Here is an 18347-nt window from a genome sequence, read left to right on the forward strand (position 1 = left end):
GTTGCTGATGACTGGTGAACAAAGCATCGGGAGGGCGCCAGCGGTGGCTGCGCACTTGAGCTGATCTGCCGAGCTGAAGGTGATGGCGCACTGGGACCACCTGAGCGGGCGTGTGGCCTCAAGCTTGGGGAGGACTGCATTCACTTCACGAGCAAACGGTGTGAAGATACGCTGCGAGGCTGGGGCCAGGGCTCCGCCCAAGATGCAGGCGATAGCGCGTGGTTCCTGGAAGCCCCTAGCCCCCTCGTCTTGATGGTGGTCGTCATTCCTTCTTGGCGGTGGCGGCAGCGGGGTAAGACCAGCGTTGCCCTGAGGGCGATCCTCGCGAGGCTAGTCCCTCCAGGCGCCCTCGCGAGGCTGATCCTGCCAGCGGTCCTCACGAGGTCGGTCGCGCCACTCCTGGCGGGGGCCACGGACGTCCCAGCGTCTACCACCACGTCCTCCTCCTCGTCCGTAGCCCCGGTCGCCGCGCTCGGGGCGTCGACCGAAGTGTCCTTCACGAATGGCTCTGAGCTCTTGACAGTCGCTGGTGTTGTGGGTGTTCAGGTTATGGAAGGCGCAGAACGGTCGGCTGTGTAACACCCACGATGCGACTATACCTCCCACGTGTCGAGGCATGACTTAGAGGCATAACCGCATTGTGGTTTTGTCGCAAGAAGGGTCATCTTCACACAATCCCATGTAATGAACAAGAATGGGATAACGAGTTGGCTTACAATCGCCACTTCACACAATACATAAATAAATCATACATCATACAGAGCTACACACATAGGTCTGACTACGGAACCAAAATAAAAGAAGACAACCCAACTGCTAGATCCGTGATCGTCCCAACTGGGCACCACTACTGATCAACAAGAAAAGAAACAACACAACGAGCAACATCTTCATCGAGCTCCCACTTGAGCTCGGTTGTGTCACCTGCTCTGGCATCGTCGGCACCTGCAACTGTTTTGGTAGAATCTGTGAGTCACGAGGACTCAGCAATCTCACACCCGCGAGATCAAGACTATTTAAGCTTATAGGAAAGGATGGGGTAGTGAGGTGGAGTTGCAGCAAGCACTAGCATATATGGTGGCTAACATACGCAAATGAGAGCGAGGAGAGAAGCAACGGAACGGTCGTCATCTAGTAATGACCAAGAAGTGATCCTGAACTCCTACTTACGTCATTCATAACTCAAACCGTGTTCACTTCCCGGACTCCGCCGAGAAGAGACCATCACGGCTACACACACGGTTGATGCGTTTTAATTACAGTCAAGTGTCAAGTTCTCTACAACCGTACATTAACAAATTCCCATCTGCCTCATAACGGCGGGCATGGCTTTCGAAAGATAATACCCTGCAGGGGTGTCCCAACTTAGCCCATTATAAGCTCTCACGGTCAACGAAGGATAAACCTTCTCCCGGGAAGACCCGATCAGTCTCGGAATCCCGGTGTACAAGATATTTCGACAATGGTAAAACAAGACCAGCAAAGCCGCCCGAATGTGCCGACAAATCCCGATAGGAGCTGCACATATCTCGTTCTCAGGGCACACCGGATTGTCCAAGCTTCCGGTAGGCCAGCCCAGAGTTGCCCCTGGTGGCCACCGGCGACTGACAGGTTGGACCAACACTCAGAGGAGCACTGGCCCGGGAGTTTAAAATAAAGATGACCCTTGAGTCTGTAGAACCCAAGGGAAAAAGGCTTAGGTAGGCAAATGGTAAAACCAAGGTTGGGCCTTGCTGGAGGAGTTTTATTCAAAGCGACCTGTCAAGGGGGTCCCATAAATCACCCAACCACGTAAGGAACGCAAAATCAAGGAACATAACACCGGTATGACGGAAACTAGGGCGGCAAGAGTGGAACAAAACACCAGCCATAAGGCCGAGCCTTCCACCCTTTACCAAGTATATAGATGCATTAATTAAATAAGAGATATTGTGATATCCCAACATAAACATAATCCAACATGGAGCAATCTTCATCTTCACCTGCAACTAGCAACGCTATAAGGGGCTGAGCAAAGCGGTAACATAGCCACACAACGGTTTGCTAGGAAGGGTGAAAAGGTTAGGGGCTGACATGGCAGTATGGGAGGCATGATATAGCAAGTGGTAGGTAGCGCGGCATGGCAATAGAACGAGCAACTAGCAAAGCAAAGATAGTAGTGATTTCGAGGGGTGGTCATCTTGCCTGAAATCCCGCAAGGAAGAAGAACAAGTCCATGAAGAAGACAAACGGATGTAGTCAAACAAATCCCCACAACTCCGGAACGAAACCGAAGCTAACGGGAGAAGCAAACCCAGAAAGAAACAAACAACATAGTAAACAACCATCACAGAAACATGGCACGATGCACAATCAAGTATGATGCATGTCCGGTTTAAAGAGGCATGGCATGGCAAAGTGCACATACGAAACTACAAGTTAAGTGGAGCTCAATATGCAACGAGTTGCATATTGACGAAACACCACCTTTACTTATTTAGTTCTCTCTCAGTTGTGAACCCAACAATATTAAATGTTGATTACCATGGCAAGAGGTGAAGCATAATAAACTATCTATTTAGGCAAGTTTAAATGAGGCCGGAAATAACAAATAACAATTCCGGAAAATCCTCATGTCATTTAGCGATTTTAATGCAAACATCAATTGTAAGCATTTAAATGTTGTTATCATGATGTGAATGACATATGCAAGTTTTTAAGCAATTTTATAAAACGTGGACAAGAGCATGTTATGAAGCATTTGTTACCGTGGTGGAACTAAAAAGGGTGCCACGACAACGATAACGAAAATGATGCCACAGCAGCATATCGGTTCCGATAGCTCACGGAGATACCGGCGCAAAAGAGAATTGTGCGGATGTGTGAAACTCGCAAGAGATGGTGGGGTGCTCCCGGATTCCGGGTTCCCACGGTACGGCGGCATGGCAATCGAAGAACGTGCAAAGACCAATTTGGACATGGTGCAAACACGGGCATCTCATACAACACATCGCAAGCGCTCGTCCACGGGTCATCGTCTCGGGGTTATACCTTCGAAGCATGCATTTTCGGAGTGGATCGGGTTCGACGGTAGTGGAAGTAGTTGTTCACGGGTCGCCGAGGGAAGTAGTGGTACACGGCGACGGTAGTGGTACACGTTTTCGTAAATGTTCGGGGTCGTCGGTAGAGGTACTTGACGTCCACGGGGTCGACGCTAGAGTTACCCACGTTGTCGGGGTACTTGTTGTTCCGGGCTTGGCGTCCGTAGATGTACACGACAATCGTCGTGGTACTTGGCGGTTCCGTGTAGTCGAACTTGACGATCCAAGGGGGCTACTTGGTGCATCACCGGATAGTTGTACACTTGTCGGAGAGAATCTTCGCGCAACCAGAACGAAGCAACACAAAACATCACAAGGACCTCGGGATGCGAGCAGCAAGGAGGCGACGGTGGTGGACAGCGGCAGGAGATGTTCGGTAGCATGAGCGGAGGCAGGCCGGCAGGCCGCTGGCTGGGCCTTGTAGCAGAAGCAAGGGCGTCGACAAGGGAAACGGGAAGCGCACAGCAGATGACAGCGGCAGCGCACGTCCATGTCCCACGCGAGGACGAGCAGGACGTCGAGGAGGACAGCAGAGGCGACGGGCGAGGCCGAGACGAGGTCGGCGACGGCTGGGACGGAGGGAGCAGAGGGGAGGCGGAGCAGCGGTTGGTGGCGACGAGGAGAAGCAGGAGGAGAGGCGGCGCGAGAGGAAGCTCGCGAGGGCCATGGCGAGGAGAGGTGGCCGCGGCCTGGTGCTGCAGATGGAGGCGTGGCGGCAATGGAGGCAAGGCGGCGCCATGGGAGGGGGCCTGCAGAGGGGAGGAGGCACGGCGGAGCGGAGGGCTCGGGGCGCCAATAGAGGGGGCCTGCAGAGGGGAGGAGGCACGACGGAGCGGAGGGCTCGGGGCGCCGGCTGTGGCCTCGGGAAGGAGAAGAGGGGCTCGTCCCTGTTAGTGGCAGCGCGAGGGAGGGAGTGGAGGGAGAGATCGAGAGGAGGGAGGAGCGCGAGGCTCTGCTCCTCTCTCTTTCTGTGTGGGAGGCAGCGCGAGGGAGGAGACGAGAGGGAGATGGGGATCGGGCGATGGGTGTGAGGCGGCGCAGGAGGAGAACGAAGGGAGAGATGGGCTCGGTCTCCTGGCGGCTAGGTTTTTGGCTTAGGTGGGCCGCGGGGATGGGCCGGCTTGGAGTTGGGAGGCCCAGCTGGGCCGGCTGGGGGTCTCTCTCTTCCCTCTCTCTCTTTCTTTTTAGCAGAAAAGTAATAGAGGGAAGAAAAAGAAAGATAGGGTTAGGGAAAGAATTTGCACATGCGGGTAATTTTCCCGGACTCACAAAAATATGCTCGTTCCAAGAAAAACGGAGTGGGTGAGATTGCACGGTTTAAAATCAAATGCATTTGAATTCAATTCAAATGATTTGAACAAGGAGTAGAATTACAAAGTGTCCAAAATGTTGAACATTTAGGAAGGGCCTCGATAAGAGGGAAAAGAATTGTTGGCAAAGCTTGGAGGTGAAACTTGAAGTGGAAATAGGCATGGAAATTATTTTGCAAGTGTGTTCCGGTTAATTCCAACCTAATGGAATATTTATAATAGCTCCATAAATATTAGGAGGATATGTTATAAAGCGAAATCACCATGTGAATTCCCTCGATTTAAATGGATCGAAGATCCATGCAATTTATTTGGTTGAGTTTTAAAGATTAAAAGACATGATGGCATGATGACATGATGCAATGCAAAAAATGGAAGACCAAGCACAAAAGAAACACGCGGCGATCACGAAAATAAGGAAGTCTTCTGAAGCGTCGGTCTCGGGGCGTTACAACACTCCACCACTACAAGAGGATCTCGTCCCGAGATCTAGGATGGCACCGGAAAGAAGCGGAAGAGGAACAGGTAAAACAAGTTGCTTCTTTGATAAACGAGTGAAACCACAAACCTTGAGAGATTGAACGAATTAAAAGAGAGAATCAATGAAGATGAACAAAGTTGAAAACAATCCGTTAGGAAACAGGAGCAAGGAACATCACGAGAACCTTGTAGGTTGAAAGACATGAATGGAAAAATCAATGAACGAGAAATACATGCAAGCACTCCGGTTAGAAGAGGAATGATAGACACAACACTCCGGTTAAAACAAGATAGGGAAGGAATAAGAATGATATAATTTGGGCAGCACTCCGACTGTAAATGGAAGGAATTGAACATGAACTTGACAAGATGAGAGGATACTCGATGAATTTAACTACACACTGCCTCCGTAACTAATGAAAGAATGGCACAAGGGGTAAGAAAGATTTCAGACAGCACTCCGGTTGAGGAAGGAGACAAAACTTGCCAGAATGGGAAGAACTTGAAAAGAGGGCACGACACTTCGGTTGGAAATTGATAAGCACGAAAAGAGCAGGGTCCTCACAAACCGAGAAGATGAGTGAAGAGAGAAACATCACGATGCCTCTGGAAGAAATAAATAATAGAAGATAGATCCTTGAAATAAGAATGGAGAAGAAAATGCCAACTTCTGCCACAAATGAGCTTGGAAAGCATCCTTCCAAGAAGGTAATAACGGAGTTGTTGGGAAAACAACAACGAAAAGAACAAGCTTCTTGTGGGCTTATGGAACACATCTCAAAATTATGAGGTGAAAACCCGCCACTAACGGAAGCAATTGCTTGCTTGAGATCAACGAAGAGATGAAAACTTCTCTCGCCGAGAGGATAGGAGAAAACTTGGATCATTGATAGACACCACAAATAGCTACATTCCTTAGGGAAGGCTATAGGTGAAATATAACCCAATACAACTCCAACAGAAAGATTGATTGGTTGAAAAGATCTCTTGAACAAAGATAAAATGATGGATTTAAATATGTCACTCTTGAAAACTTGTGAATCATGAAACGCGAAGGGAAATTATCAAGAATGACATAACACCATCTCAAAAGATAAGATAGAGAGAATTGCACTTCAGAATGCAAGATGAAGAATGCTTGAACTCCTGAACACCAAACATGTGTTGAGCACCATGTTTATTTAAGAGTATAGCTTGGCGGATCATAACTCCGAGAGAAAACTTGAAGAACAATTGAACAATGAAAATAATCCTTGACGAACCACCATGTTGATCCTCCATGAAGAACTCCGGTAATAAAGAATGATCAAACGAAATGGAAACTTGAAATGAACTCCGGGAGAAACCTTGCAATGATTAGATGAAGCTTTGAAATGATATAATAGAAATAACTTGGATCTCCGGAAAGAAAAGATGAACAACTGAGATAAAGAATTTTGATGAACCTCCGGAATAAGAAATTAATCACTTGGATGAAAGAATAGTAAGAATTACATTATGCTTAGCCTTCACCAATTTAGATTGATGACAAGCAATGGATCTTGCATGCTACTTATTCTCGTAGAAAGGATTAAGATAGATATTGCGCAAACTTGTGAAGGTCTTCATCGAACCACCGGTAGGATTGAAACAACGAATAAATTGATATGATAACAAGGGAAGAGAAATCTTGAACGAACCACCGCGAGAATTGAAAATGAAAGTAGCAAAGGCACGATTCAACGGAAAGAAATAGAAAAAGAATGAAGATACTTGACAGAATTTAGATACACGAGAACGAAGAGATCATGAACTGATTAGAGGATATTTGAGTGATGCACCGGTATGATTTGGAGAACGAGAGCTGAAAGCTTGAATGAATAATTCTGAGGTGTTGGGCTCTGAAGAATCAAACTGAAAAGACTTGTGAAATGCTCCGGGTGGGTGAAAATAACTCTCACAATCGAAAACAATTATGAGAGGATGGCATAAGCTAAAACTATGAATCTTCAAGAGAACGGACCAAGATTTAGGAGAAATTCTTCTTCGGGCTTCAAATGTTGAGAATGACGATGAGAAACACCATCAAGAATTATTGAGGCACTCCGGAATGAAAATTGGAAAGGTTGAACCAATGAAGAAAAGAATTTAAAAGATCTTGGAGAAAGACATGGCTGATGATAATTCATTCTTACGTCAAACTTCGAAAAGAATTTAGGAATAGCTCCGAAAAGAATTAGAAGAGTCAGGTAAGATCCTGGGAAAAAACTGTGGGTTAGGGCCCACTCAAAAGAAACACCGTTGAAATGATTACTTGAAAAGGAGATTGCACCGGTTGAATTAAATGGCTTGAATGAGATAACAACCTCAAAATAGCTTGAACGAAATTGAAATGGAAATGCGAATCTTCAGAGATATCTTCCGCACTCCATATAACATGAATAGCAAGAGGGGGATGATTAAGAGATGCACCGACATGAGAAAGCATTTGAAACGAGGAAAAGAATACGATCAACACTGAAAGCTTGACTTGAGTCCACCGGAGAAGAAAAAGAACGAAGAATAATAGACTTGAAGCTCCGTTAGTATCTTCATGGGAAAACACTGGATACGAACATTGAAAGAAAAGAATGAAGAGACTTCGCATCAATAAAAAGGATACTTGATTAAGAATTCTGAGTGTTTCAAGAAAAGGGTGGGAGGGCGGGAAAACAAAGGCAATTTGGGACGGATGAAGCAAACACCGTTGCAAAGAACTAAGAGTTGATCTCGCGAATGTTGAAATGATCGGATCCACTTGAAGAGAAGCGCACCGGTTGGAAAAGAATTGACATGACAATCTCGATAATCAAGAAGGATTATCATCCACATAGAAATATGAGAACACCACTTAGGAAAGGTATGGAATCTACACTTGTCATTGAAGCAACTCGAATACCACAAATAAAACAAAACAAGGGATTGGCTTACAGAATAAGCCGGAACAAACATATGATAGAGATTCCGTCCGAAGTTTTCGTAGTGGGTCCCACACGGGCTCAATCGTACAACACCATCATGTACAAGGCAGTGTACATGACATACGAAGCGTCCCCGAGTCGGCATAGCCAAGGACTCTTTAAGACACTACGAGACCACTGTAAAACCAACCGTGTACAGGCGGACCACTAGACTTCGAACCCCAATCTCATATCATGCGTCTGTCGGAAAGATATCCTAAGGCTACTTGAATTCCCACTTATAAACTCCCGAAACTTTCTGGTTATGCAATCAGGTGTTGGGGATACAGGGGACACAAAATATATCACCCAAACTAACAATACCTAGATCCAGCTGTATCCATCCGTCAACACATAACCAAGAAACCTTCGGAAATCATTTACCTCAACCTTCAAAAAATATCCGTTATACGAGTTATGGCAATACTCCCGAACTCCCACCCCAGTACTGGGTGGCGTCGAGGTGATCTCACCAACAACTGCATAAAAGAGATTTCGATGTCGGCGAAACTCAGGTATTCCAGAACGGCAACGATAAAATTGTGACGACAACACCTCGGAGCTGAACTCCCCGGGACACTGCCACAACCCCTAAATGTCAGGAGGCACCAAGAACAATGTTCTCGTCACAAAACCATCGGAACGATTCCAAGATACCCGCGTGATCCTAAATTTTTTTTGTGAAATTTGAGGAGAGAAAAGTCAAAACTTCTATGTCAGGAGGCCTCACCAGAGCGACGAAGGGACTGAGGAGTAAAAAGAATCCTACTCTCCGATATATATAATCCTAGGACTCAAAATATTTTTGTTCTAGACTCAACAACGCCAGCGATTCGATCAAGCAGGGGGGCTCCTAAGTCGGGGATGGCTCTGATTACCAACTTGCAACACCCACGATGCGACTATATCTCCCACGTGTTGAGGCACGACTTAGAGGCATAACCGCATTGTGGTTTTGTCGCAAGAAGGGTCATCTTCACACAATCCCATGTAATGAACAAGAACGGGATAAAGAGTTGGCTTACAACATAAATAAATCATACATCATACAGAGCTACACAGATAGGTCCGACTACGGAACCAAAATAAAAGAAGACAACCCAACTGCTAGATCCCTGATCGTCCCAACTGGGCACCACTACTGATCAACAAAAAAAGAAACAACACAACGAGCAAGATCTTCATCGAGCTCCCACTTGAGCTCGGTTGTATCACCTGCTCTGGCATCGTCGGCACCTGCAACTGTTTTGGTAGAATCTGTGAGTCACGAGGACTCAGCAATCTCACACCCGCGAGATCAAGACTATTTAAGCTTATAGGAAAGGATGGGGTAGTGAGGTGGAGCTGCAGCAAGCACTAGCATATATGGTGGCTAACATACGCAAATGAGAGCAAGGAGAGAAGCAACGGAACGGTCGTCATCTAGTAATGACCAAGAAGTGATCCTGAACTCCTACTTACGTCATTCATAACTCAAACCGTGTTCACTTCCCGGACTCCGCCGAGAAGAGACCATCACAGCTACACACACGGTTGATGCGTTTTAATTACGGTCAAGTGTCAAGTTATCTACAACCGGACATTAACAAATTCCCATCTGCCTCATAACCACGGGCACGGCTTTCGAAAGATAATACCCTGCAGGGGTGTCCCAACTTAGCCCATTATAAGCTCTCACGGTCAACGAAGGATATTCCTTCTCCCGGGAAGACCCGATCAGTCTCGGAATCCCGGTTTACAAGACATTTCGACAACGGTAAAACAAGACGAGCAAATCTGCCCGAATGTGCCGACAAATCCCGATAGGAGCTGCACATATCTCGTTCTCAGGGCACACCGGATTGTCCAAGCTTCCGGTAGGCCAGCCCAGAGTTGCCCCTGGTGGCCACCGGCGACTGACAGGTTGGACCAACACTCAGAGGAGCACTGGCCCGGGGGTTTAAAATAAAGATGACCCTTGAGTCTGCAGAACCCATGGGAAAAAGGCTTAGGTAGGCAAATGGTAAAACCAAGGTTGGGCCTTGCTGGAGGAGTTTTATTCAAAGCAAACTGTCAAGGGGGTCCCTTAAATGACCCAACCGCGTAAGGAACGCAAAATCAAGGAACATAACACCGGTATGACGGAAACTAGGGCGGCAAGAGTGGAACAAAACACCAGGCATAAGGCCGAGCCATCCACCCTTTACCAAGTATATAGATGCATTAATTAAATAAGAGATATTGTGATATCCCAACATAAACATAATCCTACATGGAGCAATCTTCATCTTCACCTGCAACTAGCAACGCTATAAGAAGGGGCTGAGCAAAGCGGTAACATAGCCACACAACGGTTTGCTAGGAAGGGTGAACAGGTTAGGGGCTGACATGGCAGTATGGGAGGCATGATATAGCAAGTGGTAGGTAGCGCGGCATGGCAATAGAACGAGCAACTAGCAAAGCAAAGATAGAAGTGATTTCGAGGGGTGGTCATCTTGCCTGAAATCCCGCAAGGAAGAAGAACAAGTCCATGAATAAGACAAACGGATATAGTCGAACAAATCCCCACAACTCCGGAACGAAACCGAAGCTAACGGGAGAAGAAAACCCGGAAAGAAACAAACAACATAGTAAACAACCATCACAGAAACATGGCATGATGCACAATCAAGTATGATGCATGTCCGGTTTAAAGAGGCATGGCATGGCAAACTGCACATACGAAACTACAAGCTAAGTGGAGCTCAATACGCAACGAGTTGCATATTGACGAAACACCACCTTTACTTATTTAGTTCTCTCTCAGTTGTGAACCCAACAATATTAAATGTTGATTACCATGGCAAGAGGTGAAGCATAATAAACTATCTATTTAGGCAAGTTTAAATGAGGTCGGAAATAACAAATAACAATTCCGGAAAATCCTCATGTCATTTAGCGATTTTAATGCAAACATCAATTGTAAGCATTTAAATGTTGTTATCATGATGTGAATGACATATGCAAGTTTTTAAGCAATTTTATAAAACGTGGACAAGAGCATGTTATGAAGCATTTGTTACCGTGGTGGAACTAAAAAGGGTGCCACGACATAGATAACGAAAATGATGCCACAGCAGCATATCGGTTCCGATAGCTCACGGAGATACCGGCGCAAAAGAGAATTGCGCGGATGTGTGAAACTCGCAAGAGATGGTGGGGTGCTCCCGGATTCCGGGTTCCCACGGTACGGCGGCATGGCAATCAAAGAACGTGCAAAGACCAATTTGGACATGGTGCAAACACGGGCATCTCATAAACCACATCGCAAGCGCTCGTCCACGGGTCATCGTCTCGGGGTTATACCTTCGAAGCATGCATTTTCGGAGTGGATCGGGTTCGACGGTAGTGGAAGTAGTTGTTCACGGGTCGCCGAGGGAAGTAGTGGTATACGGCGACGGTAGTGGTACACGTTTTCGTAAATGTTCGGGGTCGTCGGTAGAGGTACTTGACGTCCACGGGGTCGACGCTAGAGTTACCCACGTTGTCGGGGTACTTGTTGTTCCGGGCTTGGCGTCCATAGATGTACACGACAATCGTCTTGGTACTTGGCGGTTCCATGTAGTCGAACTTGATGATCCAAGGGGGGTACTTGGCCCATCACCGGATAGTTGTACACTTGTCGGAGAGAATCTTGGCGCAACCAAAACGAAGCAACACAAAACATCACAAGGACCTCGGGATGCCAGCAGCAAGGAGGCGACGGTGGTGGACAGCGGCAGGAGATGTTCAACAGCTTGAGCGGAGACAGGCCGGCAGGGCGCTGGCTGGGCCTTGTAGCAGAAGCAAGGGCGTCGACGAGGGAAACAGGACGTGCACAGCAGATGCAAGCGGCAGCGCACGTCCATGTCCCACGCGAGGACGAGCAGGACGTCGAGGAGGACAGCAGAGGCGACGGGCGAGGCCGAGACGAGGTCGACGATGGCCGGGACGGAGGGAGCAGAGGGGAGGCGGAGCAGCGGTTGGTGGCGACGAGGAGAAGCAGGAGGAGAGGCGGCGCGAGAGGAAGCTCGCGAGGGCCATGGCGAGGAGAGGTGGCCGCGGCCTGGTGCTGCAGAGGGAGGCGCGGCGGCCATGGAGGCAAGGCGGCGCCATGAGAGGGGGCCTGCAAAGGGGAGGAGGCACGGCGGAGCGGAGGGCTCGGGGCGCCAATAGAGGGGGCCTGCAGAGGGGAGGAGGCACGACGGAGCGGAGGGCTCGGGGCGCCGGCTGTGGCCTCGGGAAGGAGAAGAGGGGCTCGTCCCTGAGAGTGGCGGCGCGAGTGAGAGAGTGGAGGGAGAGATCGAGAGGAGGGAGGAGCGCGAGGCTCTGCTCCTCTCTCTTTCTGTGTGGGAGGCAGCGCGAGGGAGGAGACGAGAGGGAGATGGGGATCGGGCGATGGGTGTGAGGCGGCGCAGGAGGAGAACGAAGGGAGAGATGGGCTCGGTCTCCTGGCGGCTAGGTTTTTGGCTTAGGTGGGCCGCGGGGATGGGCCGGCTTGGAGTTGGGAGGCCTAGCTAGGCCGGCTGGGGGTCTCTCTCTTCCCTCTCTCTCTTTCTTTTTAGCAAAAAAGTAATAGACGGAAGAAAAAGAAAGATAGGGTTAGGGAAAGAATTTGCACATGCGGGTAATTTTCCCGGACTCACAAAAATATGCTCGTTCCAAGAAAAACGGAGTGGGTGAGATTGCACGGTTTAAAATCAAATGCATTTGAATTCAATTCAAATGGTTTGAACGAGGAGTAGGATTACAAAGTGTCCAAAATGTTGAACATTTAAGAAGGGCCTCGATAAGAGGGAAAATAATTGTTGGCAAAGCTTGGAGGTGAAACTTGAAGTGGAAATAGGCATGGAAATTATTTTGCAAGTGATTTCCGGTTAATTCCAAACTAATGGAATATTTATAATAGCTCCATAAATATTAGGAGGATATGTTATAAAGAGAAATCACCTTGTGAATTCCCTCGATTTAAATGGATTGAAGATCCATGCAATTTATTTGGTTGAGTTTTAAAGATTAAAAGACATGATGGCATGATGACATGATGCAATGCAAAAAATGAAAGAGCAAGCACAAAAGAAACACGCGGCGATCATGAATATAAGGAAGTCTTCTGAAGCGTCGGTCTCGGGGCATTACAGGCTGCTCTTGGATGACTCGGGCTGGTCTCTGCCTCGCTTGGTGTTCGGCTCCGCCGCGAGCACGGATGCTCCCTTGCGCTTCACGTCCTTGGCCTTGGCTTTCTTCTCCTCCGTGTCCGCAGCCGGGAGCTCAAGGAGGGGGAGGCGCCCTCCGTCAGCTCTAGCGCACTTGGTCGCCAGGTTGAACAACTCCTGAGATGTGCACAGCTCCTCGTGGATAGCGAGCTTCTCCTTCATCTTAATGTCGCGGACGCCATCAGAGAACGCAAAGATGATGGCCTCATCTGTCACCTTGGGGATCTTGAGACGAATGTTGTTGAAGCGCTGGATGTACTTCTGGAGGGTCTCTCCTGGTTGTTGCTTGACGCGACGTAGGTCTCCCGCGACCGGTGGGCGGTCGCCAGTGCCCTGGAAGTTGGCGACGAAGCGGTCGCGCATCTCGTCCCAGGAGGAGATCGAGCCTGGAGGCAGGCTCAGGAGCCACGAACGAGCGCTGACTTTGAGCGCCATCGGGAACCAGTTCGCCATGAATTTCTAGTCGCCGTTGGCCGCTTTGATGCTCAGCTCGTAGAGCTGTAGGAACTCTGCGGGGTCAGGGGTGCCGTCGTAGCGAGGGGGCAGATCCAGCTTGAACTTGCCCAGCCAGGCGACGCTATGCAGCTTGGGGGTGAAGGCACGGCAGCCAGCCGTGGTCGCCAGGGCCCATCTTGGAGGTGGAGCTTGGTCTTGACGCTCACGTGCCGCCACAACAAGTGGCGCAGGGCCCTGCCGCGGCAAACGATCCTGGCGCGGTGTGCGAGGAGTGGCGGAGCGTTCTCTTGAGGTCGAGGGACTTCTTGGCAGCTTCTTTCTTCACACGCGGGCGCCGGACATGGCGGGTCGCGTCGTGGAGCCGCACGCCTTGGCGCCAGGGCGTCGTCTTGGGGCAGAGGTGGTGGAGGCGCTCCGTCAGCTACATCGCCTATAGCTGGCGGAGGGTGAGGCAGAGAGAGGGACGGCGCAGGGGAGCTCCCTGCGGCGCGGACAAGCTCGGCGACGCGGTCGAGCCAGTCCTCGTAGAGGGCGTCGACCGGGCAGTAGCGCAGGAGCTCGTGCGCCATGAGGAGCGCGACCCGTGCGTCCATGGGAGCGCGACGAGCGTGGGACGAGGAACCAGCCGGGGTCAGTGATGGAGTGGCGGTGCGGCCGTCCCGCCACACCGAGGGGTGCAGCGAGGACGCTTGCTGCTCGTTCCCCACCGGGCCGGTGGCGGCATTGGTGGCAGGAGATGGAGAACGACGAGGTGGCCCACCGACGGGAGCCGTCTGAGCGACGCGGGTGGCTAGGGTAGCCCGGCGCTAAGCACAAGCATGGCGAGCGTTCGCCATGGAGACGACAGAGCAACTGGACGCGGAGCGACGGAAAGGCAGATCCGGCGCACCCCTACCTGGCGCGCCAAATGTCGGATCACGGGTTCCGGCAAAACCCTTAAGGTTCGAACTCTGGGGTGCACGCGAAGTTCTTTCTCTCCTTCCAATCCGCGTCCTAACTAGCTAAGATCTCAAGCACGAACTCGACGAACTCACAACACAGAAGACACAAGATTTATACTGGTTCGGGCCACCGTTCTGGTGTAATACGCTACTCCAGTGTGGTGGTGGTGGATTGCCTCTTGGGCTGATGATGAACAATACAAGGGGGAGAAGAGGCTCCTAAGGTTGAGGTGTTCTTGTGCTTGGCCGACTTGTGTGGGTGAGGACTTGATGCCCCTTGCCGTGGTGTCTAGTTCTACTTATGTAGGCCCTGGTACTCTTCCCAAATATTGAGCGGGAAGGGAGCCAACAATGGCCAATTTGAAAGGGGACAACTAGTACAGCTTATCCTGACAAAAGCGGTCTTCGCCTGCGAAAGGCTCTGGTGGTGACGCCGCATTGGGCTCCATGGTGACCTCCGTCTTGCCGTCCTGTTGGTCTTGGTCTCGTAGCACTGATATGGAAACCTTTTCTTGATGCCTCGGTACTCCGTGCCTGTGCTTGCCTCCTTAGCACCAAAGAGGAAACAAGGACACTATGCGCGCTGGCGCCCGCCTGATCCTGATCGTCATGGCTCACGTCACAAGCACCTCGCGAGGTTTGCCTACCTTGATCTCTCCACTCCTCGCAAGGCAACCTGGTTAGGCCACTCCTGAGGAGGTCTTGCGTCGTCCGCCTCGCGAGGCTTGGCCCCTCGCGAGGGTCTTGAATGCCTTGTTGATGAAGATGGGTCGTACAGGCCTGCTACACAGCCACGCCGTGGGCCGCAGGCAGGCAAGTCTGGGGACCCCCGTTCCCAGAACGCCAACACTCACCACCCCCTACTACTCCCACCGCTGGCCAGGCCATCCCTCTACTCACCCACACCCCCTGTTATTCTGGGGCGACGGCAGCCTCACACCGCAGCCGAACCAGTGAACCCTCGTACTCCTCTCCGCGTGGGCATCCACTGCCGCGTCTTCCCTGGCTCCGCGTCGTCCCCTTGCTAGGCCTCGCCGTCATCCACCGCCTTGGTGCTCTCGGCGCGGCGTGGTCAATGTGGTCAACGACCGACTTCCATCGGAAGAGTACTATACGTGGAGAGGCTGACAGCTGGGTCCACGGCAGCCGCAAGGAAGTGCCTCCTTATTACGTGGAAAATAATTATTCCTGCACCTGACAGCAGGGATCCACCGGACGGGCCACCATATTTCGCAAAAAAGTGTTTCCCCCCTGACTGCTGGGACCTACCAGCTACACCTTCGCACACAAGAAAGTGCACCCGGGCAAAAAAACGATTCGCCCCCCTGACTGCTGGGACCCACCAGCTACATCTTCGCACGCAAGGTAGTGCCTGACAGTCGGGACCACCTGGTCGAAGCGTACATAGCGTTGTCATTCTGGTCGCGAACGTGTATGTACATACTGGTCGTTGTAGAGGCGCGCCCGTAGCATGTACACGTACATACAGCGGCCAGGATGCAAGAAACTAAATATGGCCACATACATACATACGGGTGGGGTCTTGAACGCCTACTCGCGCGTACGTACGGCCAGGGCTCGTGTACATGGCTGGGTCGGAACGGAGAAACTGTGTCGTCGTCATGTTCACGGGGAGGCAACAGAATGCGCCGTGTTCATCGGGAGGCAATGGAATGCGTGGGAGCCAACCGGCTTGGACGGAACAGCCGATGGAAACGAGGCCTGACGTATCGCAGAATGGAGGAAACGGCCTTGTTTTCGAGCGGCCACGTTCAGAATGGGATCCTGTTCATCGGGAGGGGTCTGGCGTACCGCAAAACAGAGGAAACGGACCTCCTACGGTCGAAACGGGGGTCCCGTTGATCGGGAGGGGTGTGGCGTACCGCAAAACGGAGGAAACAGACTTGTGTTGGAGCGCTACGGTCGAAACGGGGGTCCTGTTCTTCTGGAGGGGTGTGGCGTACCGCAAAATGGGACTCCACGGGATACTGTTCATCTCCATTGTCGACCCCCTCCAGCCTCCACGAGCTACTGTTCATCCACCGTCGACCTCCTCCGGCCTCCACCTGCGACTGTTCATCCACGGGCTCCTGTTCATCCAGCCTCCACCGCACGCTACTCCACCGGCTACTGTTCAACCAGCCCTCTCCACGGGCTCCTGTTCAACCACCCCTCCACGAGCTACTGTTCATCTAGCCCTGCACGGGGTGGTCCTGTTCATCCAGCCCTCCACGGGGTCCTGTTCATCCAGCCCCAACCGGCTCGATCGATCGGGGTCCTGTTCATCCAGAGGCAACACCACGGGGTCCTGTTCATCCACCCCCACCAGGAACTGTTCATCCAAACCCCCGAGCAACGCTCACTGTTCATCCAAAGCCAGCATCGATCGGCTTCAGTTAGCAACAGTAGCGAAGGAATCGCTCGATCGGGTTCAGTTAACAGCCATCGATCGATCACTCGGGTTCAGTAACACGTAGCCTGCAGTGCAATCGCTCGGGTTCAGTTAGAGCCCAACGCCTCGCTCGGGTAAAGTTAGAACCCAACGCCTCGCACCTACGTGCATGCGTGTACAAGAGAAACGTGCATCGCTCGGCCCCAACCACCCACCGGCCGTTACCGGGAACACCCCGATATTTACCTCGCCCTCGCTTCTACCATGGTTTTTTCCATCATGGACGACCCAAAGAATGTCATGCAGCTGCGTCTCCGGCCCGCCCAGGACGAAAAGCCCATTTTCTGTCATGATTTTTTGTCATAGAAGTAGGACCCCACCACATTTATGATGATAACGGGTTTTGTCATAATTATCGTCATAGAAGTGTCATAAGTATGAAAGAAAAAAAATTTGTTCAGCCCAAAATGTCACGGACGTGTCTTTTTTTTTGTAGTGTTATGTCGTCTCCTACAGGCACTCATTACATAATCTAACCACTAGTTGTCTTGCATGCATGTCAGATATAATTGCACACACTGATATATCCACAAGAACTCACGGAGCAATGTAACGGCCAACAAACTTGATGTCAATGATACCCAATATGATGGAACATGTAAAGGCAGTTCTTCAGAAGACTTGCAGAAAGATGATGAATTCTATTCACCCTACAAGGTCCTTGCTCTAACTTGGCCTGTGATACGGGTACAACATGCATATAATATTCTGGAGTGCATCTACTCTATTGCAATGCCATGTGCTTAGCCTGCTGATCATGCATGTAAATATGTCATGCCTTCCTGTTTTTAGTACCTATTCCATTCATGATAACATGTTTTCAAATTCAAGTACTGTCATTCTACTCTGTCACAATGCCATCTGCTTAGTTTGGACATCATGCTTCTGAATATCTTATGCATTGTTATTCATCAGTATGTACTCCATTTGTCTACCATACCATGTTCTTTTACATTTAAGTGTTGTTCTAGTGGTCTATTGCAATGCCATCTTTGTCGGAGGGATTGACCACGGGTAGCCTCATCTGCGCCCCATAACATTTCAAGACATCAGGGCTAGCCAGTCCCTCACACCTCCTGGACATGCGGCCGGCTCCTTGGGTCGGCTGGCTCAGGAGGCCGGCTATCAAAAGACGGCGCACTCTCAGAAAGGAGCCTCGGGGGGCCGGCACCCAGCAGGCGGCCATGCCTCCCCCTCAGAGTTTGCACCCATTTATTATGATGAGACGGGGCGTGGCTACAGGACCACCCCCTTCCCCGTATCCTGTGGGAGCGTGGCTATAGTGCGAGCCGGCCCAGCGGTCGCCCGCCTTCCCGGCGCAGCACTGTAGCCATACAGCTCATGACACAGCCTACGTCAGCCAGCCCCCTGCTCCCACGACGGGCGGTCGGTATGGCCCGCAGGCGGCAGGCCCTACCTTTCCGCGAGCGGTCAGAA

Source organism: Triticum aestivum, chromosome 4D, assembly GCF_018294505.1.
Source record: "Triticum aestivum cultivar Chinese Spring chromosome 4D, IWGSC CS RefSeq v2.1, whole genome shotgun sequence".
NCBI classification, from domain to species: domain Eukaryota; kingdom Viridiplantae; phylum Streptophyta; class Magnoliopsida; order Poales; family Poaceae; genus Triticum; species Triticum aestivum.